We start from the raw sequence: 27,016 nt of genomic DNA on the forward strand, positions 1-27,016 counted from the left end.
TAAATTTTGGAGATAGAACTCTTGGGACTTTATGACGGATTAGACATGGAATAGGAGGGAAGGAGAGGAACTGCAAATGACTTGTAGGATTTTTGACCTGAGTAACTCAGTGGATGTTGGTGCTATTTGTTGAAAAGAGGCAGACGAATAAGTCTCTATCTGTCTAGGATGATATGGTCTGAGGGATCAAACATCCTTTTGGCCATGTTAAGGGTTAGATAGTTTTCAGACAGCCATAACGTGTTAGTCAGCTGTGTCACGGACTATAGCCCACCAGGCTCCTCTGTCCATGGAATTCTTCAGGCAAGAATACTGGAGTGGGTAGCATTGCCTTCTCCAGGTCATCTTCCTGACCCAGGGATTGAACCCAGGTCTCCTGCATTACAGGCAGACTCTTTACCATCTGAGCCACCAGGAAAGCCCTTAGACAGCCATAGACAGATGTCAAGAAAGTGGCTGGATAAAAGCTGCTGATGCAGAATTGAGTTGTCAGAATTTGTTTACACTGTTTAAAGCCAAGGTATCAAAGAAGATTAACTAGAAATAGAATATTGAGGTCAGAAGAGAGTCAAAGTCAGAATCCTGGAGGTGTGACAGCATTGAGAGCTCTGGTAGAGGAAAAGCCAGCAAGGGAAACAAAGAGACTGGAGAAAGGAAGAGGAAACCTCAGTGTCATAAAATTAAATTGTTTCAAGAAGTAGACGCTCTATGAAATGCTGCTGAGAAGTCAAGTAAGCTGAGGGCTTGGCAACTTTAATAAGAGTTGTATCAATGAAGCAATGAGAGCAAAATACCCCTTGCATTGGGTTGAGCAGAAAATTGAAGGCAAGATAAAGGAAACAGTGAGGATAGATAACTTTTTTGTAATGGGGGAAAAAACCGTAGACTGTGTGGGCACAGATTCAATTAGAATTAATTTGATGGTGGGAAAATATTCTTATCTGATTGCATTTTATTTCTCTGTGAAGTATGAAGTGAGATCTCTGGTATTTTATTCTTGTCTTCTCAGCTCTTGATTTTCCATTTTCCCAAATTACTGAGAGTATCATCTTAGCTTTCCTGTAACTTTACTTACAGGTGTCTTTGGCTTGCCATGGTACCTGCTGCTGTTGCTGCTAAGTCGCATCAGTCGTGTCCGACTCTGTGCAACCCCATAGACAGCAGCCCACCAGGCTCCCCCATCCCTGGGATTCTCCAGGCAAGAATACTGGAATGGGTTGCCATGTCCTTCTCCAATGCATGAAAGTGAAAATTGAAATTGAAGTCGCTCAGTCATGTCTGACTCTTAGCGACCCCATGGACTGCAGCCTACCAGGCTCCTCCATCCTGGGATTTTCCAAGCAAGAGTACTGGAGTGGGGTGCCATTGCCTTCTCTGGCCATGGTACCTACTCTGGCCTCAAATTGATTGATGTGACATTACAGCCGTGATGGTCAACATGGTCTTACAATAGTTTATCTGTCTCAGTTCAGATTCTTGAGAAGGACAGCCACGGCTCATGCTCGTCTGTTGGCTTTGGGTTAGTTTTACTTCTGAGTCTACTGGTTATGGTAGAAGGTCTTGGTTACCTAGTAGAAACATACAGCATATGCCTAATCTTTCATCATGAGCTTTTCCAAAGAATACAACGTGAATTGGACGTGAATTGGTATTAATTTCCTGTGACTGTTGTGACAAATTATCACAGACACAATGGTTTAAAACAATGTAAATTTATTTCCTCACAGTTCTGGAGGCCAGAAGTCCTCCAGCAGGGCCAGGCTCCCTCCTGAGGCTGTAAAGGAGACTTCATTCCTTACCTCTCCTGTTTCTGGTGGCTGCTAGCATGCCTGGACATTCTTTGGCTGGTAGCTGCATCACCGCCATCTCTGTCTCTGCTTTCACATTGCCTTCACCTCCCCATGGGTCTCTCCTTTGTGGATCTGTTCCTATACTCCTGCCTCTGTTTTATAAGTGTATTTGTTGTTGTTCAGTTGCTAAGTTGTGTCTGACTCTTTGTGACCCCATGGACTGCAGCATGCCAGGTTTCCTTATCCAGTGCTTAAACTCATGCCCATTGAGTTGTTGATGCCATCCAGCCATCTCATCCTCTGTTGCCCTCTTCTTGGTTTGCCTATGACTGCATTTAGGACCCATTTGGATAATCCAGAAAGGTCCTACTTTCTTTTACTTAAGCACATTTTTTTTTTTCCGCCACATAAGGTGATGACACTCTTTTTTGTCATATGATTTTCAAAGTTCTAGAGATTAGGGTATGAACATATTCTTTATTTTGTGGGGTAGGTGGAGACACCATTCAGCACACTATAAACAGGTACTTGAAAACCTGAAACATCTCGCAGGGCTTTCTCCTCTTTGTCAAACATTTTCTAAAGGGTCAGAATAGAGAGAGAGGATGCAAGGGTTGAATTCAAGATTTTGAATCAGTCTCTGAATAACCATCTTATTAAAAGATTTGTGGTCACTTAGATGTACTGCCTGAGATGTCCCACTGAGAAATAGCACCAGTTGACACCATTTTGGTTATGTCATAAGAGAAGGCATTTGACCAGACCTATTTTCTTCTTATTGGACTTCTATATTAACAGAATGGAAGGAACAGATGACCGTAGAGAGAAACTGACTAAACAGTTCATCCTTGTTTTACAATGGGATTATGTCCTGATAAACTCATTATAAATTGAAAATATCTTAAGTTGAAAATGCATTTAATACACCTAACCTTCTGGATATCATAGCCTAGCCTAGCCTTCCTTAAACATGCTCAGAACACTTACATCAGCCTATGGTTGTTCAAGATCATCTAACACAAAGCCTATTGTATAATAAATTTTGAATACTTCATGTAATTTATTTCATACTGTACTGAAAGTTAACACCAGTAATGTTGTAGAGGTACAGTATGGTTGTAAGTGTATTGATTGGGATCAAGTGTCTGACTGGGAACCGCCACTGTCCAGCATCAGGAGAGAGTACCATACTACGTATTGCTAGCCTGGGAAAAGATAAAAATGCCAAATTTGAAGCACATATCTACTGAATGTGTACTTCTTTCACACCATCATAAAGCTGAAAAATTTGTAAGTCAAACCATTGTAAGTCAGAGACTGTCTATATAGGTATTTTTTCCATCTAACCTGGGCTTTGGGAAGTATAGTTAAACAACTTAATAGTGAAACAGTCAGCTTTTACCTTGCTGTCCTTTTTTGTCAGTTGTCAGTCAAAAAGGGAAAAAAGTATAAAAATAGAAAGTAGCTTCTGGGCTTACAAGAGTATGAGAAAAAATATAGCTTTATTAAGGCTAATGGAGTTATTTCTCCCACCACATTACATGTTCTTTGTGAAATTCCCTTGTGCAACTCCCTTCGCTCATGAACGCAGTTATACTGCTGTCCTTGAGTCAGTCTTTCTTGAGGAAATCCTCCTTTTAAATAGTTACTCTTGTCAGCACTTTTTCCTGCAGTCATCCAACCGCCTATTAAATTAGAGGAGAGGAATTATTCTAAGTGTCCTGTTTTTGGTGGTGGTTCAGTCAGTAAGTTATGTCCAACATTTGTGACCCCATGGACTATAGCCTGCCAGGTTCCACTGTCCATGGGGTTTTCCAGGCAAGAATACTGGAGTGGGTTGCCATTTTTTTCTCCAGGGGATCTTCCAGACCCAGGGAAGCCCAAAGTTAAAAGTAAAGATGAATTGAGCTGCAGGAGTTGCTTGTATATTTTTGAGATTAGTTGTTTGTCAGTTGCTTCATTTGCTATTATTTTCTCCCATTCGGAAGGCTGTCTTTTCACTTTGCTTATGTTTTCCTTTGTTGTGCAGAAGCTTTTAATTTTAATTAGATCCCATTTGTTTATTTTTGCTTTTATTTCCAGAATTCTGGGAGGTGGATCATAGAGGATCCTGCTGTGGTTTATGTCGGAGAGTGTTTTGCCTATGTTCTCCTCTAAGAGTTTTATAGTTTCTGGTCTTACATTTAGATCTTTAATCCATTTTGAGTTTATCTTTGTGTGCAGTGTTAGAAAGTGATCTAGCTTCATTCTTTTACAAGTGGTTGACCAGTTTTCCCAGCACCACTTGTTAAAGAGATTGTCTTTACTCCATTGTATATTCTTGCCTCCAATAAAAAAATGGGCCAAAGAACTAAATAGACATTTCTCCAAAGAAGACATACGGATGGCTAACAAACACATGAAAAGATGCTCAACATCACTCATTATTAGAGAAATGCAAATCAAAACCACAATGAGGTACCACTTCACACCAGTCAGAATGTCTGCGATCCAAAAATCTGCAAGCAATAAATGCTGGAGAGGGTGTGGAGAGAAGGGAACCCTCCTGCACTGTTGGTGGGAATGCAAACTAGTACAGCCACTATGGAGAACAGTGTGGAGATTCCTTAAAAAATTGCAAATAGTAATGCCTTATGACCCAGCAATCCCACTGTTGGGCATACACACAGAGGAAACCAGAATTGAAAGAAACACATGTACCCCAATGTTCATCGCAGCACTGTTTATAATAGCCAGGACATGGAAACAACCTAGATGTCCATCAGTAGATGAATGGATAAGAAAGCTGTGGTACATATACACAATGGAGTATTACTCAGCCATTAAAAAGAATACATTTGAATCAGTTCTGATGAGATGGATGAAACTGGAGCCGATTATACAGAGTGAAGTGAGCCAGAAAGAAAAACACCAATACAGCATACTAACACATATATATGGAATTTAGGAAGATGGCAATGATGACCCTGTATGCAGGACAGCAAAAAAGACACAGATGTGTATAGCGGACTTTTGGACTCAGAGGGAGAGGGAGAGGGTGTGATGATTTGGGAGAATGGCATTGAAACATGTATAATAACATGTAAGAATCGAAATGCCAGTCTATGTCTGATGCAGGATATGACACTCTTGGGACTGACGCGCGGGGATGACCCAGAGAGATGTTGTGGGGAGGGGGGTGGGAGGGGGGGTTCATGTTTGGGAACGCATGTACACCTGTGGTGGATTCATGTCAATCTATGCCAAAACCAATACAGAATTGTAAAGTAAAAATTAAAAATAAATAAATTAAAAAAAAAAAGTAAAGATGATGATGGTCTTAAATTCCTAAAAAATTTGCTAAAAAATAAATAAAAATTTATTAATAAGTCCTGTTATTAGGTTGGTACAAAAGTAACTGTGGTTTCAGATTATGAATTTTAAATTTTTATAACTAGGCTCAAGTGCATCTTTATTAAACAAACCATTACAATCAACACATTTTTCCAATGAGCAATGAGTTTGTTTATTCCTGTAGGGTAAAAAATGCATGCTCCAGAATTCAATGAACTCTGGAAAGCATTTTCTGCCTCCTGCTGGTTGTGGAAGCATTTTCCCTGCAAAATATTGTCAAGATGCTTGAAGAAGTAGTAGTCGGTTGGCAAGAGGTCAGGTGAAGAGGGTGGATGAGGCAAAACTTCATAGCCCAGTTCATTCAACTTTTGAAGCATTGGTTGTGCTACATGCAGTCAGGCATGGTTGTGGAAAAGAATTTGGCCCTTTCTGTTGACCAATGCTGGCTGCAGGCATTGTAGTTTTCAGTGCATCTCACTGATTTGCTGAGCATACGTCTCAGATGTAATGGTTTCGCCAGGATTCAGAAAGCTGTGGTGGATCAGATGGGCAGCAGACCATCAAACAGTAACCATGACCTTTTTTGGGTACAAGTTTGGCTTTGGGAAGTGCTGTGAAGCTTCTTGGCCCAACCACTGAGCCGGTCATTGCTGGCTGTCATATAAAATCCACTTTTTGTTGCATGTCAGAGTCTGATGGAGAAATGGTTCATTGTTGCACAGAATAAGAGAGGATACTTCAAAACAATGATTTTTTTGATTTGCAGTATGCTCATGAGGTACCACTTATTGAACTTTTCCACCTTTACAATTAGCTTCGAATGCTGAATGACTGCAGAATGGTCGGCATTGAGTTCTTTGGCAACTTCTCATGTAGTTTTAAGAAGATTAGCTTTCATGAGATGGTCCTCTTGGTTGATCATTGTCAACTTCCAATGGCTGGCCACTATGCTCCTTACCTTCAAGACTCTTGTCTCCTTTGCAAAACTTCTTGAATTACCGCTGCACTGTACATTCATTAGCAGTTCCTGGGCCAAATGCATTGTTGATGTTGCAACTTGTCTCGGCTGCTTTATGACCCATTTTGAACTTGAATAAAAAAAAAAAACACTCTAATTTCCTATTTGTCTAACATTATTTCTATAGGAAAATAAATATAAAATCAATAGCAAGTAATAAGTCATTAGCAAAAAAACAACACAAGAAGTGCACATTAAAATGATATATAACACGACCACATTTATTTAAGAATATATTACAATATCAAATGACAAGTTTTAACAATGCAAAACTGCTGATTACTTTTGCCCCCACCTAATAGTAACTTTCTCTTCTGAAATGACTAAAATCTCCAGAGTTACTTCATATGAGAATTACTGTCCTTGCATTTACATCTAGTAGGCCTAATTTGATGAGGTTAAACAGGGACCTGTTTGATCCATGGTTTGTGGAGAGTTCAGCAGTATCCACAATTACTAAGCCTGCTAGTTTTGCTCTTGTTCTCACCGCTAGGAATAATAGCAGCCTCTAGAAGCTGTATGAAGGAGGATTTACCCAACCTTTGTAGAAGAAGAACATGGAGGGTCTCCTCTCAGGCTGTTTAGCCCCTGAGGAGCTCATTGCTCATTTCCACCTTCAGAGTAGTCTCGAGCTGCTGACCTGCCTCCCATGTAATGGCCACACCCAGAGCCATCCTCCTCTCTGTTTAGAGGTAGCCATAAATCTCCTTGCAGTAGAGCCTTTTGGAATGGATTAAGGAGGCTTAGGTTTCTCTGGAGAAGGCAATGGCACCCCACTCCGGTACTCTTGCCTGGAAAATCCCATGGGCAGAGGAGCCTGGTAGGCTGCAGTCCATGGGGTCACGAAGAGTCGGACACGACTGAGCGACTTCACTTTCACTTTTCACTTTCATGCATTGGAGAAGGAAACAGCAACCCACTCCAGTGTTCTTGCCTGGAGAATCCCAGGGACGGGGGAGCCTGGCGTGCTGCCGTTTATGGGGTTGCACAGAGTTGGAAACGACTGAAGCGACTTAGCAGCAGCAGTAGCAGGCTTCCCTGGCAGCTCAGGCAGTAAAGAATCTGCCTTCAATGCAAGAGACCCAGGTTAGATCTCTGGATTGGGAAAAGCCATTGGAGAAAGGAATGACAACCCACCCCAGTATTCTTACCTGGGAAATCCCATGGACAAAGGAGCCTGGTGGGCTATAGCCCATGGAGTCACAAAAAGTTGGACATGACTGAACAACTAACACACAGGGAGGCATATCTACTTTCATGGTGTGAGATATGGGGGATCTATTTGAATTAAGTAATAGAGAATTACATTACCAAAAGTACCTTTAGATGGCAAATGATCTTAGCATTTAAGTAAATTTCTGTATCATCTAGAGCTAGATCTGAGACCTGAAAAGGTCACTTCTAGACCTATGATACCAAGTGATTTTGATGTTGTCCAGGCGTAGCCAAATATGCCTTATTTTAACTTCTTTTCTCTAGCAGAGTATTTCATAACATGAAATTGACTGTTCAACACCACTCTTTGGGAAAACCTTCCTTGTTTAAGGACAGTAATAAAAATCCTTCTTTAGTTTTTTCTTTTTTAAGACAAGTTCTTTAAAAATTTTTTAATTTTCTATTTCTGTAATCATTTTTCATGGCTTTCCCCCTAAACTCTGCCTTGCCCCTGTGTTGTTAGATACTGACACTCCTCATGGTCTTCATAAATGGACCTGCCTGTCCCTCAGTGCAGCACAAACCTTACATCTAGACAAGATATCACCACTCTCATTTTTTGCTTTAAGTGAAGATTGTGGAAAACTGGCTAAATTGTTCTGCTGGTTGATTTTCTGTGTCAGCTTGTCCGGGCCATGGGGTGCCCAGATATTTGCTTAAACATTATTCTTGTGTATGACTGTGACTGTGCGGCTGTCTCTGGGTAGAATTCACATTGAAATCAGTAGACTGAGAAGGTAGATTATCTTCCCCCGTGTGGGAGGCCTTATCCAGTTGTTTGAGCAGAATAAAAAGGCTGAGTAAGAGAATTCTTTCTCTTTCGGCCTGACTGTCTTCAAGCTGGGACATCAGTCTTCCTCTGCTTTTATACTTGGGCTCAGGCTGGAACTTACACCACTGGCTTCTCTAGCTCTCATGCTTTGGGTCTCAGAGCAGAACTGTACCATTGGTCTCCTGGGTATCCAGCTTGCTGACTGCAGATGTTGGACTTCTCACCCTCTGTACTACTGCTTGAATCAATTCCTGATAGTAAATGTCTCCCTATGTATGGATGTACCTATCTACCTACCTATCACCTATTGACTGTTCTCTGGAGAACTCAAACCAATATATTTGTCTCAGGCAGGAAATAAATCTAGGACATCTACCTATGTCTGAAAGTATAAGCCATCAAAGATTTCTTGAGTCATGCCTATAATAGGACACAAGAGTCAATCTTAAGGGGCTCCTACTGGCTAAAAATGGGAATATTTGAGCATTAAAAAATGACTGCCATAGGTCATGGTATCACATCTAACTTGGGTAGAAAGAAGCCCTCTGCTGGCAACCAGGATGTAGCTGAAGACTTGATGGCAGTTCTGGGAGCCTCCCTCTGGGCAGACCAGAGGCTATGGTGCCCCCGTGGTGAGCCAGGATGGTAGACCCCAGGTTCTGAGAGATGGAGGGTCTAAGACACTCAGCAGCACCATGGAGGTGAGTTCGCGTGTCAGCACCACAGCTGGCCCCTGACGCAGGACGTGAACTTCAAGATCATGGACCATGTCCCATCCAGAAACCCACAGTACCATTTAAAAAAGACTGCTATAGATAAAAATAACAAAAATTCATGAATTAATAATGGTACTTTGAAAAGGAAACTGTATACCATGTTGGTTACTTTTGTAGGTTACCAGAGCACAACTCAGTCTTCAAAAGAATGATAATTAAAGGGAAAGAATTGAATGCATCCTGTATTTCCTGTATAGACTGTATTTCATGATCAGCATATAGATGGTAAATGTCTTTCCCCTGCACCCTCCACCCCTCGATCTCTCACTCCAAATGATAGACCACCAGGGACATACCTGGAGCTCAGCAAATAAGGTTTATTACTTGTTGCAGAGAAGGAAACAGGAAATGTGGGGCATCTCAGAGGGTGTAAGACAGGACCTATTACAGGATCAGGGCTATTGTTAGATGATGCTGGGGGTGATTAACTCTGGATTGGAAAGGAGGATAATTGTAAAAGATTATTTTGATGTTGAAATTGAAGTTCCAGTACTTTGGCCACCTGATGCAAAGAGCCGACTCATCAGAAAAGACCCTGATGCTGGGAAAGCTTGAGGGAAGAAGGAAAAGGGGACGACAGAGGATGAGATGGTTGGATGGCATCATCGACTCAATGAACATGAGTTTGAGCAAACTCCGGGAGATAGTGAAGGACAGAGAAACCTGTCACGTTGCAGTCCATGGGGTCACAAAGAGTTGGACATGACTGAATGACTGAATAACAACAAATTTTTATAAATCCTAAAGAATAATGTGAGGGAATTTAGTAAATCCTCTAGGGCAGGCTAGAGCAAGGCTAAAGCTGTAAATCTACTCATATTATCTACAAAAAGGACCGTGTTTAGTATTTTCGTCATGTGCACAGTGGCCTTGTTTTTACTTGTGATAAAACAACATTATAAAGTGGTTTTGTTTTTCATCTCATTTCTTCAAGGTTACAAGGTGACTTGCTGTTCTCTGAGATTGTTTATGTCCAATAGGAGGAACTTGGTGTGAGTGTCAGGATAGCTTGTAGGGTTTAGGGTTATTTTTCTGTTTCTGAAAGGGCTTTTCTATTTTTTATTTTTTAAACAGAATAGTAGAAAATAAAAGCAGAGAAGAGAAAGCTTTGGATAACCCAATATTCAATCCCTTATGAAATCATGGACCTAGGCAAGCAAAATGCCAGTCACTAGAATTGTTAATGGGGCACCTCATGATAGGATGTCCAGGTTGGCATCAGCTGAGCCTCTGATCAAGCTCAGCATCACCAAATGTGGGAAAGACAGATGTTATGTGCCTCTTGATGTGACTCACAGCATGACCTTTGAAGTACTCTTGCCCCTAAATTTGAATCTGAATCTAGGCAAACGTCTAACCACCGGTTTATAGGAAATATGAAAGGTAAAGCATCATTTTAACTTACACTGATTGCTCCGTGATGGAACAGTCAGCTAAATATAGAATCTCTAGCAAATAAATGTCATGATAAAAAGAGAAGAGGAGATATTATAGATTTAAGGAGACTTACTGAACATAGCAACCAAATGCAATGTGTGAATTCTGTCAGGATTCTGATTCAAGCAAATCATACCAAAAGACATTTTTGAGACGATCAGAGAAAATTGGGTAGGGACTGGAGTTAGGTGATATTGAGGAATAATTATGAATTGTATTTGTGAAAATGGTAGTATTGTTATTTTAATATGTTCATCTCTGTTAGAGATACATTCCGAAGTATTTATGGATGGAAAGGTAGGATTACTGGTATTTGATCCAGAAAAAGAAAGTTTGGAAGGTGGATAGATAAAACAAAAAAGACAGAATGTTGCTTAAAGCTGGGTAATGAGTCTATTGAGACGAATCTTTCTCCCTACTTTCGAGTGCATGTATCTAAGAATTCCAGAGCAGACTGCTTTTTAAGAATGATGAATACTGCTTTTGTTTTATTTGACTGCTTGTCCTCCCTTCCTCAGGGTACCATAGCCCATTATTTAGAATTAAATAAGGAAAGACAGTTGGCTTCCCAGGTGGCTCAGTGGTAAAAAATCTGCCTGCCAGTGCAGGAGATGTATATTTGACCCATAAGTTGGGAAGATCCCCTGGAGGAAATGGCAACCCACTCCAGTATTCTTGTCTGGGAAACCGCATGGATAGAGGAGCCGACAGTCCATGGTGTTGCAGAGTTGGACACAAATGAGTGCGTGCATGCATGCACAAGAGAAGTTTCTCAGCAGAAAGAGTTCTATTTCCTAATTCCCAGCTACTGCTTTTGCTCATTCTCTATTTAATTTGGCCATTATGGGGTAGAAGCTCTCTGAAATGACAAATGTCTCCAAGAGTTATAAATGGAAAATTTTATTTCCGGCCTCATTCATTTCTTCAGGTTTGTGTGTCCATCAAAATAAGAGACCTGTTATAAAAAGAATTGCATAGATTATAATATGGACTATAATTTTTATGTGGTGGCTGTCATACGCAGTATTTAAAGACTGAGTGAAAGTTGAATGATCATATTATTACTTTGAAAAATTCTATGGGATTCACCATTTTATGGCATTTTCCACTCAGGAGTAAGTCTTTTATAAATGTTCAAATTTTTAGAATCCCTACAGAGCTGGGATAATAGTCACTGCCTAAAATGGATGGAGAATAAAAGCCAATCATAAGCGAGTATTACCTCGCCCTCTGGGGCTATTTTTAGTGTCGGTTTTGTTCCTAGAGAGAGAGCGCGGTGAATAACCTTGTCATCCATTTCTCTTTACTGACTGTGTGTCCTGATCTGTCTTTACCTACACATCAGACTGGCAGTTTTGGTTTCTAACTCCTTTCGGATGTTCTGATCACCTTAAAGATTCTTAATAATTCATGGATACTATCTCAGTAAAATATGATGTACGTGCCTGTAACCAGAGGAGCAGAATTCTGTTATGCATGACGAACAGAAGGTTGCACAGTGGTTAGTTGCTCTTTTGTGGGTTATGTCTTTTGCAGTTTTATGGGAGTTTTATAAAACAGACTGGATATTTCTGTGGTTCCAAATTTCTGTGACATGGTTTTATTTACTTGTCAATCAAAATTCTGTCTAATACGTCATGTTATGATTTGAGGGTGACTTGTGGCAGCACTTTAGATTGCCTTCATTTAAAAAGTGATGTTGGTGACAGGAAAATGAAATTGATTTATTATGTGCAAGGACAAGACCAAATAGCACTGTCACTGAAAGTTAAAGTTCACAAATCTTTTCCTTTTATTTGGAGGGATTATTGATCTTCCTTCCATTCTTTCTGTATATGAGACCAGGCCTGTGTTTTAGGGGATTCTGACATGGAAATAAGCAAATAAGGTTATTTGCTTTCCCAAATAACTCAGTTAACTAGGAGTAGGGAGACAAAAAGAATGATATATGGAGCCTTCTGAGGGTTCAAAGCAGAGAATGACCAGAGTCTACCTTGAGGGAAGAACAGAGGTAGGGTTTCAGAGAAAAGTGAGGTTTAAACTGTCTTACAAAAGGAGAAAGGATATGCTAGACAGAGGCAGGGCTGTAAACAAAGTTGGAGAGATTTGAAACAGGACAGTCCATCCAGGGAAGTGCAACTAGTTCAGTCCTCTGCAAGATAATGTGTGTGTGTGCACGCGCGTGCATGTGTGGTAGAAGGCAGGGCAAGCATGGTGATGATTGGAGAAGTTATAGCAAGAAATTGTGTTGAAGATGTAAGCAAGGCTGAGATCAAAGAGGGCTCTGTGTGTCTTACTAAGAAAATAGAACTTTATTCTGTATGTGGCAGGGAACCTTTGGGATACTGACCTCTTAATATTGCCCTATGTTTGTCTTGGGCTTTCACCAATAGCGCAAGCACCCTTATGTAGTCAGAGACTCAGAATAATCTCTGAGAGCCAATAGTAATCTAAGCAAGATACGGGCTATGGGTGCATTTGTGTCAGTATTCCTTGAAGAGTTGATGTAGCTCAAGATTAGGCTTTTGAGAAATTTGACACATTTCTTAATATACACACTAAGAGCGTGAGGCAGGATGACAATCTTGCATAAGTTTATTGCAGGTAGGATTTATTTAGATACATAGGCTTTCCAAATGTCATATGAACTAGTGCTTCTAGAGGGACTTTGCTTGAATTCCATGCAATAACTTGATATAAGAACTTGTAGAACTCTTCTGTTTTCTTTCTGTCTTCACACTTAGATGAAAATTTGCTTGTATTTTTGTCTTTTGCTTTAAGCTGTATATTGCATATACTTTGTTCATGATTTTAAGAGGGGACTTAATTTGCTAATATTTTCATTTGCAATTCAAGGTTCTGATATTATAATTTAGTCTTTGATTTGTATAGAAAAGCATAGAGTTCAGGCATCAAATATTCCTGAAATAACAGTTCCAATTAGTACTTTGATGAACTTCAGAGCAAACAATTACTTGTTGTCCTTGAGAGAAGAGTGTGTTGATTCCAGTTTATGCTCTAAATTTCTCTGGAGAGTTGGAAGGAGAAACTCTGTCATGGCAATCCAATTACCTCAGTTAGTCAAGCAAATTAATTGTCGGCTTCTTGAAGGGCATCAGATCAGTTCAGTTCAGTTGCTCAGTCGTGTTCAACTGTGACCCCATGGTCTGCAGCATGCCAGGCCTCCCTGTCCATCACAAAACCCTGGAGCTTGCTCAAACTCATGTCCATCATGTTGGTGATGCCTTCCAACCATCTCATCCTCTGTTGTCCCCTTCTCCTCTTGCCTCCAATCTTCCCCATCATCAGGGTCTTCTCCAATGAGTCAGTTCTTTGCATCAGGTGGCCAAAATATTGGAGTTTCAGTTTCAGCATCAGTCCTTCCAATGAATATTCAGGACTGATTTCCTTTAGGATGGACAGGTTGGATCTCCTTACAGTCCAAGGGACTCTCAAGAGTCTTCTCCAACACCACAGTTCAAAAGCATCAATTCTTTGGCACTTAGCTTTCTGTATAGTCCAACTCTTACCTACATACATAACTACTGGAAAAACCATAGCCTTGACTAGATGGAACTTTGTTGGCAAAGTAATGTCTCTGCTTTTGAATATGTTGTCAAGTTTGGTCATAGCTTTTCTTCCAAGGAGCAAGTGTCTTTTAATTTCGTGGCTATATTCACCATCTACAGTGAGTTTGGACCCCAAGAAAATCAAGTATGTCACTGTTTCCACTCTTTTCCCATCTATTTGCCATGAAGTGATGGGACTGGATGCTATGAGTTCAGTTTTCTGAATGTTGAGCTTTAAGCCAACTTTTCCACTCTCCTCTTTTACTTTCATCAAGAGGCTGTTTAGTTCTTCTCTGCTTTCTGCCATAAGGGTGGTGTCATCTGCATATCTGAGGTTATTGATATTTCTCCTGGCAGTCTTGATTCCAGCTGTGCTTCATCAAGCCCGGCATTTCGCATGATGTACTCTGCATATAAATTAAATAAACAGAGTGACAGTATATATCCTTGACATACTCCTTTCCAGATTTGGAACCAAATCTGTTATTCCATGTACAATTCTAACTGCTTCTTGACCTGCATGCAGATTTCTTAGGAAGCAGGTCAAGTGGTCTGGTATTCCCATCTCTTTAAGAATTTTTCACAGTTTGTTGTGATCCACACATCAAAGGCTTTGGCATAACCAATAAAGCAGAAGGAGATGCTTTTCTGGAACTCTCTTGCTTTCTCAGTGATCCAATGGACATTGGCATTTGATCTTTGGTTCCTCTGCCTTTTCTAAATCCAGCTTGAACATCTGGAAGTTCATATATCACGTACTTTTGAAACCTGGCTTGGAGAATTTTGAGCATTACTTTGCTAGTGTGTGAGATGAGTGCAATTGTGTGGTAGTTTGAGCATTCTTTGGCATTGCCTTTCTTAGAGATTGGAATGAAAACTGACCTTTTCCAGTCCTGTGGGCACTGCTGAATTTTCCAAATTTGCTGGCGTGTTAAGTGCAGCACTTTCACAGCATTATCTTTTAGGGTTTGAAATAGCTCAACTGGAATTCCATCACCTCCACTAGTTTTGTTCAGAGTGATGCTTCCTTCGGCCCACGTGACTTTGCATTCCAGGATGTTGGGTTTTAGGGGAGTGATCACACCATCGTGGTTATCTGGGTCATGAAGACCTTTTTTGTATAGTTCTTCTGTGTATTCTTGCCACCTCTTCTTAATATCTTCTGCTTCTGTTAGGTCCATACCCTTTCTGTCCTTTACTGTGCCCATCTTTGCTTGAAATTTTCCCTTGGTATCTCTAATTTTCTTGAAGAGATCTCTAGTCTTTCCCACTCTATTGAAGGGCATAGGTGCAATAAAAATAGGGAGAAAATCAGGCAGGTAAATTTTTTACAATTTAAAAGTTACTTGGAACCAGCTGCATTTTTCTTTTATTAATATAATCTGTTTTACTCATCCTACATAAGCTTTCAAACACAGAAGGTGACTTGAGGTATTCGGTCCTTCAAGCTAAACCTTGAAATTGAGCCTGGCTGGTGGAATCTCACTGTCCAAGGAGTCCTCTGCACTGTTTTCTGGTTATTTCCTGCTGCTTAGCACACTACCCCAAGTTTAGTGGCTTCAGTTCAGTTCAGTTGCTCAGTCGTGTCCGACTCTACATTTCTGTTTTGATTGTGAGGGTCAGAGATTTAGACGTGGCATAGTGAGACAGCACGTTTCTGTTCTCAGGGTCGAGGGGGTCAGTCAGGACCCCTCGAACGTCTGGGACCTGGAGCAGCTGAGGCTGGTAGAGCATCTTTTTCTTTATGTAGTCTCGGGGCTTCTTCCTGTGGCATCCCCGTGTGGTCTCTAGCATGGTGGCCTCGGGGTAGCAAGACTTCTTACATGGTGGCTCAGAGTTCTGAGAGTGAGTATTCCAAAACACCATGGTAGAAGTTGGAATTTCTTTTACAATTTGTTCTTGGAAGTCAGGCAGCATCACTGTCATAATTGGTCTCTCAGAGCCAGCCCCCCTTGAGCATGGGAGATGACCACACAGAGATGTGAACACTGGCTGATGTGCATTACAGAGTGAGGGAGTCGGGGGCATTTTGGAGACAGGCTACCGCACTGAGTCATTACCCAGGCTGGTAAGCCCCTCTTCTCCAGTTCACTATAATGGCTCTTCTTAGAACTGAAGACCTAGTTTTCTCCCAGGCATCTCCCTTTCCCCACCCCACCCTCATCTCCTTCTCTTCCAATATTTTTTCTAGGGCAGCTTGAGATATTTAATAATTAAAAATTTCTATCTGATCATGGCTGTTCATGTTTAAAAGCTTTTCTTTGGCAAACTATTGCTCTTTGGATAAAGACCTTCATTTAGCAAATATTTATTGAGTGCTCACTCTTTCTCCAGCAAACGTTCCAGGCCCCTGGGATTTCACAGTGAACTGACAGAAACTCCTGTCCTCATGGAGTTTGTATTCTGGCATGTGTGTGTGTGTGTGTGTGTGTGTGTGTGTGTGTGTAACAAAGTAAATAAGTGCAAGTATTTTCTAGGATGTATTAGGGATAGATATAAACTAGGTAAAAGAAAGGGAAAGGATGGGGAAAACCTCATTGAGGGGACAGCATTTGAAAAGAAAACTCAAGTAGGTGAGAGTGTGAGCCATATGGGTATTTGAAGAAAGAGTATATGTGCAGAGAGAATATCAGGTGCAAAGACCATGAAGGAAAGCATGCATGCCCTTCCTGGAAAGCTGGGATATTGAGTCTGGGGCATGCAGAGTGAGAATGAGGGTGATGGGGGAGAAGTCAGAGATCTAACAGAAAACTAGACCATGCCGGGCTTATAGAAAACGCTATGTACTTCACTTTTCACTCTAACTGAGATAGGGAGCCTTTCAAACTCCTGCTTTAAAAGGATTGCTCTTAGCAGGCAAAGGGAAAAATAGGAAGACTGTTTTCATGGCTACTGCAATCATCTAAGAGAGAGGAGATGCTGGCTTGGGCCAGAATGGTACAGTAAAAATGATGAGAAGTGGTACAGTAAAGGATATATTTTGCAAATAGGATGTATACATTTTGCTGATAATTTCAACTTAGGGTATGAAAGAAAGAGGAGTCACAGATGATGTCAAGCAACTAAAAGGTAGAATTGCCGTTGATTGAGGTGGAGGAATCTATACGTAGAACAGATTTAAGAGAGACTTTAGTTTGGGTATGTTAAGAAGAAAATCTTTCACATAACCTTCAAAGCCATGTTACCTCACCATATCCTAAACCCCTGACCCCATGCTTCCTCCACTCCATGCTTTAGTCTCATTTTCTTGAATGACCAGTGCCTCCTCCCCCTTAGGGCCTATACATGGCTTTTTTTTCTGTTAGGAATGCCCTCCCTACTCTCCCTCAGCCAGTTAATCCCTAGTCCTTCAAGATTTGCTCAATTATTACTTTCTCAAAGAAGCCTTCGTGATCTCTTTACCTAGGTTTATGTTCCTACAACACCCTGGAAGAGTGTTTAATGTCTGAAGGTTACTGCTGCAAGGGTGTATGCTATGTGGGGAGACGACCTGTCCTGGCTCCTCCCTGCAGCTTCCCTATTGTCTGCATGGTGCTGGCAACCTGGTATTGCTCAGTCATTATTGTAACCAACCCCTTTATTCATTAGGCTTCCCCGGTGCTGCTGCTGCTGCTGCTGAGTCACGTTAGTCGTGTCCGACTCTGTGCAACCCCAGAGACGGCAGCCCCCCAGGCTCTCCCATCCCTGGTGGCTCAGATGGTAAAGCGTCTGCCTGCAATACAGGAGACCTGGGTTGGATGCCTGGGTCGGGAAGATCCCCTGGAGAAGGAAATGGCAATCAACTCCAGCGCTCTTGCCTGGAAAATCCCATGGACGGAGGAGCCTGATAGGCTACAGTCCACAGGGTCGCAAAGAGTTGGACACGACTGAGCGACTTCACTTTTACTTTATTCATTCAAAGACAATACCACAACCCACAATTCTTTTTGTTTTAACAGATTGGCTTAAACTACTTTCTAGTGTAGAATCTTCAGGAGGATAGACACTGGGCTGATGGCTCTGGAAATCTCAAATGCCTGAATATACATTTTTTTTTTTTTAAGAATTAGCAAGGTCATATTATATTCAGACTTGTCCAAGGACTTTCTCCATTTGGAACCCCCCTAAAACTCTCAGAGGCAGATCAGTTAGTGGAGGGAGGGTGTCACTGGTATCCCCTACACTCTGACTGCCATTTCTTAACGTCTTACATTTTCCCTCATATGGCAGCTCTCAGATCCTATTTCTGAAAAGCTTAGGCTCTTCCAATGAGAAGAGATGCTGATTCACAGTTAGTGAAATGTCATTTCAATTATTTGCTACCCTTCATGGAGAAGATTTGTAGAAGTGACTTTCAGCACAGAAGATGAGAAAGGAAACAGAAGTTGAGAAAGGAGACAGAAGTTATTTGAGAGACAGAAGGCAGTTTATTCCTAGCATATATTTCGTAGCTCACTCTCTAGCTGTACTGATGAAAGACACACAGCAAAATATGCAAAAGGGGGAGGATGGGGGAAGGATAAAGCTATAATGAGGCAGATAGCACTAGGTGAGACACTGCCTCTGGGTGAAACTTTATATTTTTAGTTGTGTATAATTTAGATATAATCATTGTCAATGGATAGTGTTATCTTTATTAAATAGTGTACTGCAGTGTTCTGGGGCTCGCAAGTAAAATATTTGGGGATATGACATTTGTCCTGAAAACCTCTCTGGAAATCTTAATGGGCATTTAAAATAAACACTAAGACATTAGCCAGAAATAGATTCGATTGGAGAGATAAGCTGCAGGAAGGGGTCCTCTTTGCCTGCTCCAGAGAGTTGGGCTGGGCTGGCAGGGCTGTTCTCAGGAAATACACAAGGTGGATGGGAACTGTCACTGGCATCTCCTCCAATACCCAGGCACTTTAAAAAAAGTAAAATAAAATAAATTTTTTGGCCTTGCCATGGGGTATTTGGGATCTTATTCTCCAATGAGGGATGGAATCCATGCCCACTGCTGTGGAAGCAGGGAGTCTTAACCACTGGACCACCCTGCCCAGGTACTTTGATGTAATCCTTTTCCTAATATTTTAGCAGTTCTCATCCTCTTTTCACTTGAGCTTGCCAGAGTTATTAACGCCTCATCTCCAGTTCTGTAATGAAAGCCTCTATAATTTATAAAGGGATTTTGGAATCACGAACACTGGATCCTTTTTTCATTTCTTTTTTTTTTTTTTTTTTTTTTTGCATAATGGCTCCTCTTGAAAGTGAACGTGAAAGTGTTAGTTGCTCAGTCGTGTCCGACTCTTTGTGACCCCATGCACTGTAGCCCTCCAGGCTCCTCTGTCCGTGGGATTCTTTAGGCAAGAATACTGGAGTAGGCAGCCATTCCCTTCTCTAGGGGAACTTCCCAACCAGGGATCAAACCCGAGTCTCTCACATGGCAGGCAGATTCTATACCATCTAAGCCACCAGGGAAGCCCTCCTAACACTCTGGAAATCCTATCATGCAGGAAGGTTTTGGCATAAATTAAGGTAGGTCCAGGGTACAGTTTTTCAGTTTTCACCTTTCTGATTTTCTGCTGAGTCACTCACGCAACTCCTAGTTTCTCTGTGCTTTCCTTACTCTACTCCTGAACACCATTCTAGCCTTTCATTTCCAGTTAGAGTTGATGCTCAGAAAACTTGTGGACAAAGTGAAATTCATCCCTTTTGGATATATTTGCCAAAATTCTTTTGGTTGAAGGTGATTGAAACGACTAACTTAAACTAAGTTAAAAGGGGAATTTTTGTTTAATTGAACCAGAAAGCCCAAAGGATGAAAAGGCGCATCCAGAGTTTCAAACAATGGGGTTGGGTTCCTGGCTGTGCTGCATTCAGATGTGGGCTGCACAGCACATCCTCAGACCAACTTCCAGAGAGGGCGAGGCTATCCCCACCTTTGATATCTCCCTCCCTGATATCTGAACCCTGGGATCCAGATTGACATTAATGTCAATCTGGATCCCAGGGTTCATCCAATATTAGGATGTTTTTACTAACCAGTTTTGCTTATGTGCTTATTTCTGTGGCAGGGGAGGTAAGATTCTGGGAATATTTCCACCCAAGTCACGTGGGAGGGGGCAGCCCCAGCCTTGGAGAAAGAAATTCAGAGCCGACCGTATAAGGATGATGATGGTATCTCCATGCTGCTCTCCCCACGTGCTGTGGAAGGTTCACCCCGCTGGGTGGGCATTTTTACATCAGGCTGTATTTCATCTCGACCCTACACACAGCAGTCCCTTTCCACTCAGCAGCCTAACGCTGCTGCTCCCAAAGGCAGAGCAAAGATGGATAGGTAGTTATTTCAGCTATGGATAGGGAAGTAAGTTTCAGTTTAAAGTAGGGAAAAACCTTTAGTAGTCCTTAAGAAGAGTCTAGAGATAAAAACTGCCTTGAAAACCGGGGCTTCTGTGCCACTGGTTTATAAATAAGGGTCTGATGTCCCCATGCAGAATGTTTTAAGAAAGGGTTTGCACGTTACCTAAGAGTAGAAACAAATGGTGAGCGCTTCTGACTCTGTAGACAGAGTGTTCTCTCTGACCATGCACATGGGTACAGATACAGGCAGGATTGATTATAACACACCTATGGAACAGATTTGAAGCTTGGATTAGGGAAATCAGGATGTAGATTTTGTCATGAATTTTTTAAGAGGGTCTGTATTCTTCTGCCTCCCCTAGTTTTACTGAGACATAATTGACATGTAACATTGCAAAGACAGTCTTTCTCAAAAAAAATTTGTATGCACCTGAAAGACTAGATGTTTTTTAGTTTTATACCTGTATTTCAAGTTTTATTTTGACACAGATTTTTGTCTATGTATTTAACCCCTATAGTTTCATTATGACTCCTTTTTTAGTAAAATATAATATATAAATATGCAATCCATGCATTTTCTGATCTACTGTAAATTTTTTGTGATTGCCTTCTCATCTTAACATGAATGTTGTCAAAAAGTTGTAAAGTTTTTTCCAAGTTATAGCTTCTAATTATTTTCTATGAGTTAAAGCTGAAAATTTTGATATATAGACTTTTACATGTTTCATTTATCAAATGAGATGATTCATATAAATGGCTGTATTGAACACAGTATTTTTGTAATATTGAAGCTATGTATCTTGAAAATTTGGAGTTCTATTTGACAATGAAGGTGAAATGGTGATTTTTTTCATAAAAATCAAACACTTCCATGATTTGAGCTGTATTGAGTCCATAGAGATTTTGAGCCTGCAGACTGAATTCAGATGTGCAAGTGTGCATGTTAAGTCCCTTCAATTGTGTCTGACTCTCTGCGACCCTGTGGACTGTAGCCTGCCAGGCTCCTCTGTCCATGGCATTCTCAGGCAAGAATACTGGAGTGGGTTGCCATGCCCCTCTCCTGGGGATCTTCCTGACCCAGGATTTGAACTTGCATCACTTGAGTCTCCTGCACTGGCAGGCGGGCAGACACTTGGGTTCAAAACAAATGTTTGCACTAGATGTGTGGCTTGGGAAAGCTAACGACTGTTTTATGTCTCAGTTCCCAGCTTTTTAAAATACTGATAGTACCTGCCTTTAGGATGATGGTGAATTTCAAAAGATGTAATGCAGGCAAAGTCCATGGCACAGGACCAAGCAGACAGTTATAACTCTGCACACTTTCAGCTGCTATAATGTTACTATTTTCTACTTGATGACCTCCATGGATGTGAGCAAAGCTGTGTGCTGGGGGGAACAGCTCTGCCAGTCATCAACAAATCGCGGTTTTAGTTATTCATGGTCATGGCATTTTTTCACTGATGATTTGCTTTATTTGGACATTGTTTTAAGTCGAATTCAGGCATGAACTCCCTCCTGCCCAATAAGTGCAACTGTTTTTAAAGTGTGAAAAGTGCTGGTATCAAGGTTAAAGGAGAGATAGTGAAGGGACATAGTGAAGGACAGGGAGGCCTGGCGTGCTGTAGTTCATGGGGTTGCGAAGAGTCAGACACGACTGAGCCACTGAACAGCAACAGCAAAGGAGAGGTAATTTTCAAAATTGTGTGTGGTAAGGAATGGTGTGATATATGGAATCTAGATGAACCTGTTTGCCGGGCAGGAATAGAGATGCAAACGTAGAGCGTGGAATTGTGGACACAGCAAGGGAGGGAGAGGGAGGGACGACTTGGGAAGGTAGCATGGACATGTATACAGTCCTGTGGGTAAGTAGCCAGTGGGAAGCTGCTGTACGACACGGGGAGCTCGGCGTGGGGCTCCGTGATGACCAGAGGGCTGGGATGGAGGCTCCAGAGGGAGCGGATATGTGCATACATGCAGCTGCTTCACGCTGTACAGCAGAAACCAGCACAGCAGTGTAATTATCTGCCAATTTAAAAAGTAAAAAGAAATGATGCATGTTGCGGGGCCCATGCAATGAATTCTTTAACTGTGAGAGCGATTCAGCAGGGCAAAAACTGATTCAAACATGGGCAAAGTGCCATGTCCTTCAAAAAGAGACAAGGGCAAGCAATCACGTAGCCCTAAAAATGTGTGCGTGGCTAGATTACAGAGAATGAAAATTGGAAGCTGGGATGAGTCCCGAGGCAGTGTTTAAAAAACGGTTGGAATCTACAGAGTGCATGTGAAGGGGCTGGTACTTAACAGTCTCTGCCAGGTCCCAAAGGCATTTGAGGTGCTAACAGAGTGCCTCCTGACGGCCGGCCAAATGTCAGGGGCTCTGAGACTGAGAACTGAGCACAGGGGCAAGCTGCTGATGGAAAGTGGATTCTTGTACAAAAAACGGCTTATTAGGCTTAATCCTCATTCTGTTCTGTAGCACCTTAGACTAACGGGAGTTAATTAGTATACCCATCAAATGTGGCAAGGAGTTTCCTTCAAACTGGCTTCAACAGATATTCACTGTAGATGAAGCTAGTCACAGTTTTTGGGGAAAGACAATAGATTATATATCATCAAGGAGGAGAAGGATATTTAATGTTGCGAAGGACTAGTTTTTGTTCTTACTTTGAGCAAATGTATCTGGGAACTGAACATTTAGATTCCTCTTAACTTGAAGACACAACCCCATGGATTTAATTTGAACAACATTTCAGAAACTCACCTATCTCAGAGAAACTTCTGCATGATCTGACCTATATAATTTAGGCAGTATCTTTTGAAATTATTTCTGTATAACTGGAAATGACATAGAAAATATAACTTTTGAAATACAACTTGAAACCCTACAAAGGTTAAACTTACTTGCTTGAGAGGATGTGAAAAGAAAAAGTCATTCTAGAATTAATTTTCATGGCCCTTTGCCACAAAAAGATATTTCTATTAATAATACAACATATCTCATATGACTTTATTTTACTTTTTCCAGTTGCTAAATTGATTTTTTGTGTGTGTTATGAAATAAATAAAACAACTTTTTGAAAGGTCCTAGAATTTACTTGACAGATCTTTTACATGTAAAGTATATTAACATCTTTTTTTCCTTTGTTTGTTTTAAGCGGCTCATAGTTTTTCAGGAGTAGAGTAAGGTATTGAAGTATATGGATCACACTCAGTGAATAATTTGAAATGATGGAGACAAGCAAATGGGTCATGGTCAAATATCTGTTTCCTTTTTTCTTTTTAGGAAGTATAACAAACGTTTTGAGAACAGAGATAATTTTATAACACACATATAAAATCAGATCAAGAGACAAGTGTAAGGGGAGAGATAGGGAGTTTGGGATTGACATGTACATACTGCTATATTTAACATGAAGGACCAGTATACTGTGTAGCACAGGGAATTATACCCAATATTGTATAACAACCTAATTGAGAAAAGAATTTGAAAAGGAATAGGTACAAGTATATGTGTAGAAAAAATTCAACAACCACTAACCTGAAAGTTTAAAAGTCACAATTTTTTTTAAGATAACTGTTGGAATGGTTAAAAAGCCAAATTCTTCCAAAAAGGATGTGGCATAACTTGCAGAACTAATAAAATAGATCAGTGTAAACATTTGACTTGAAATTTCGTGAGTCATCACTTTTCTTGCTGAGACAGGTCTTCTTGAACTCATTAAGTCCCCTCTTCCCCATATCACTTCTTTTCTAGGAGCTGCCAGGGTGGGTCACTTTTCCTCAGCAACTGATTTAGTCAGCCAGCTCAGAATGGCACCCGCTCTTCCTTCACTTCTTCCTCTGGCACTCTCTTCGATGCCTGCTGCTCAGGTGTCTGCTGCTGATTTCACTGCCAGAATGAGCCCCAGAGGACACACCTGCCCTGGGTCACCGCCTCCCGCAGTGCGGGGTTGCATCCACCAGGTGGTGCTGCTCCCTCTGCTCAGGGCTGTCTTGCCCCGCGCGTACCCCACTGCTGGGTTTCTCTGCCCCTACATTCCGTTTCATGCAGAAATGAGAGGTAGCGTTCTGTCGATACCAGGGTCATCAGAGTTTGCACCAAAGTCATACAGAGTTTTGACTGAAGCAGCATTGTCAGTTTTATGCCCCCACAGCTCCTACACAACCATCCACCTCCAAGACACAAGTTACCAGAAGCAGAGTCTTGGGTGGTTTCTCCTCATCTCTTCCCTATAGATTGTATTTCTTTTAAACATTTTTAAAATTAATTTTTAAACTGGAGTATAATTGCTTTACAATATTTTGTTTCTGCTGTACAACAAATTGAATCAGTTGTATGTTCATATATATCCCCTCTTCTTTTGGATTTCCTTCCCATTTAGGTCACCACAGAGCTCTGAGTAGAGTTTCCTGTGCTATACAGCAGGTTCTCTTTCAGTTCAGTTAAGTTGCTCAGTCGTGTTCAACTCTTTGCGACCCCATGAACCACAGCACGCCAGGCCTCCCTGTCCATCACCAACTCCCGGAGTTTACCCAAACTCATGTCCATTGAATCGGTTATGCCATCCAACCATCTCATCCTCTGTCGTCCCCTTCTCCTCTTGCCTTCAATCTTTCCCAGCATCTAGGTCTTTTCAAATGAGTCAGCTCTTTGCATGAGGTGGCCAAAGTATTGGAGTTTCAGCTTCAGCATCAGTCCTTCCAATGAACACCCAGGACTGATCTTCTTTAGGATGGACTGGTTGGATCTCCTTGCAGTCCAAGGGACTCTCAAGAGTCTTCTCCAACACCACAGTTCAAAAGCATCAATTCTTTGGCACTCAGCTTTCTTCACAGTCTAACTCTCACATCCATACATGACCACTGGAAAAACCATAGCCTTGACTAGATGGACCTTTGTCGGGAAAGTAATGTCTCTGCTTTTTAATATGCTGTCTAGGTTGGTCATAACTTGCCTTACAAGGAGTAAACATCTTTTAACTTCATAGCTGCAATCACCATCTGCAGTGATCTTGTAGCCCCCCAAAATAAAGTCAGCCACTGTTTCCACTGTTTCCCCATCTATTTCCCATGAAGTGATGGGACTGGATGCCATGATCTTCGTTTTCTGAATGTTGAACTTTAAGCCAGCTTTTTCACTCTCCTCTTTCACTCTCATCAGGAGGCCCTTTAGTTCCTCTTTGCTGTCTGCCATGAGGGTGCATCATCTGTTATCTATTTTAAGCATAGACTCAACAGTACGTATAGTCTCCTAATCTGCCAGCACTCCACCCCAACCCTGATTCCCCCCTTGTTGTCCATATATTTGTTCTCTACATCTGTGTCTGTATTTCTGCTTTGTAAATAAGACCCTCTATACCACTTTTTAGATTCCACCTATATGCATTACTATACAATATTTGCTTTTCTATTTCTGATTTCACTCTATGACAGTCTCTAGGTCCATCATATCTCTACAAATGGCACAGTTTCATTCCTTTTGATAGCTGAGTAATAGTCTATTGTGTATATCTACCACATCTTCTTTATCCATTCCTCTGTTGATGGACATTTAGGTTGCTTCCATGTCTTGGTTATTGTAAATAGTGCTGCAGTGAACATTGGGTACTTGTGTCATTGGGAATTACAGTTTTCTCTGGGTTTATGACCAGTAGTGGGATTTGGGGGTCATATGGTAGTTCTATTTTTAGTTTTTTAAGGAGCCTCCATACTATTCTCCATAGTGGCTGTATCAATTTTTATTCCTACCAACAATATAACAGAGTTCCCTTTTCTCCATATTCTCTCCAGCATTTATTGTTTGTAGTTTTTTTGATGATGGCCATTCTGACTATGGTTTTTCCTGTAGTCAAGTATGGATATGAGAGTTGGACCATAAAGAAGACTGAGTGCCAAAGAGCTGATGCTTTCAAACTCTGGTGCTGGAGAAGACTCATGAGAGTCCCTCAGACAGCAAGGAGGTCAAGTCAGTCAATCCTAAAGGAAATTGATGCTGAATATTCACTGGAAGGACTGATGCTGAAGCTGAAGCTCCAGTACTGTGGCCACCTGATGAGAAGAACTGACCCATTGGGAAAGACCTTGATGCTGGGAAGGATTGAGGGCAGGAGGAGAAGTGGGTGACAGAGGATGAGATGGTTGGATGGCATCATTGACTTGATGGACATGAGTTTGAGCCAGCTCTGGGATCTAGAGAAGGACAGGGAAGCCTGGGGTACTGTGGTTAATGGGGTCATGAAGAGTCAGGCACAACTTAGTGACTAAACGACAACATTCTGACTGGTGTGAGGTGATACCTCATTATAGTTTTGATTTGCTTTTCTCTAATAATTAGTGATAGTGAGCATCTTTTCCTGTGTTTGATGGTCATCTGTATGTCTTCTTTGAAGAAATATCTGTTTAGGTCTTCGGCCCAGTTTTTGATTGTGTTGTTTGTCTTCTTTATATTGAGCTGCATGAGCTGTTTGGATGTTTTGGAGATTAATTCCTCGTCAGTTGCTTCATTTATAAATATTTTCTCCCATTCAGGGTGTTGGTTTTTCATCTTGTTTATGGTTTCCTTGCTATTGTTATTTCTTTTGACTGAGAGTATTTGAACAATATGAATAGCAGCGAGATTTATTTATTTAGTCTTTTAGAAGCAAAGGCACAAAGAACAGAATGTCCATCTTTTGGGTCCTTCGTTTGCAAAATCTGATTAAATTTAAATCAGGTTCTCTTGTTAGTGAGCAGAAGTCTGAAAATTCATAAGGAAAAATATTACTTTACAGTCATTAAGTTTTAGG

At 41.2% G+C, this 27,016-nt stretch overlaps 1 long non-coding RNA gene across 1 annotated transcript in view; it reads left to right on the forward strand.

The window, feature by feature from the left end:
- Positions 1-420: 420 nt before the first annotated feature.
- The window catches only part of LOC120879565, a 273,311-nt gene continuing 246,715 nt past the window's right edge, over positions 421-27,016 (forward strand). The window contains exon 1 of the long non-coding RNA XR_005724825.1: positions 421-731. This is a non-coding gene — a long non-coding RNA (uncharacterized LOC120879565). The remainder of the gene's footprint in view (positions 732-27,016) is intronic.

The sequence above is a fragment of the Oryx dammah genome, unplaced genomic scaffold (genome assembly GCF_014754425.2).
Source record: "Oryx dammah isolate SB20612 unplaced genomic scaffold, SCBI_Odam_1.1 HiC_scaffold_20, whole genome shotgun sequence".
In the NCBI taxonomy this organism is placed as follows: Eukaryota; Metazoa; Chordata; class Mammalia; order Artiodactyla; family Bovidae; genus Oryx; species Oryx dammah.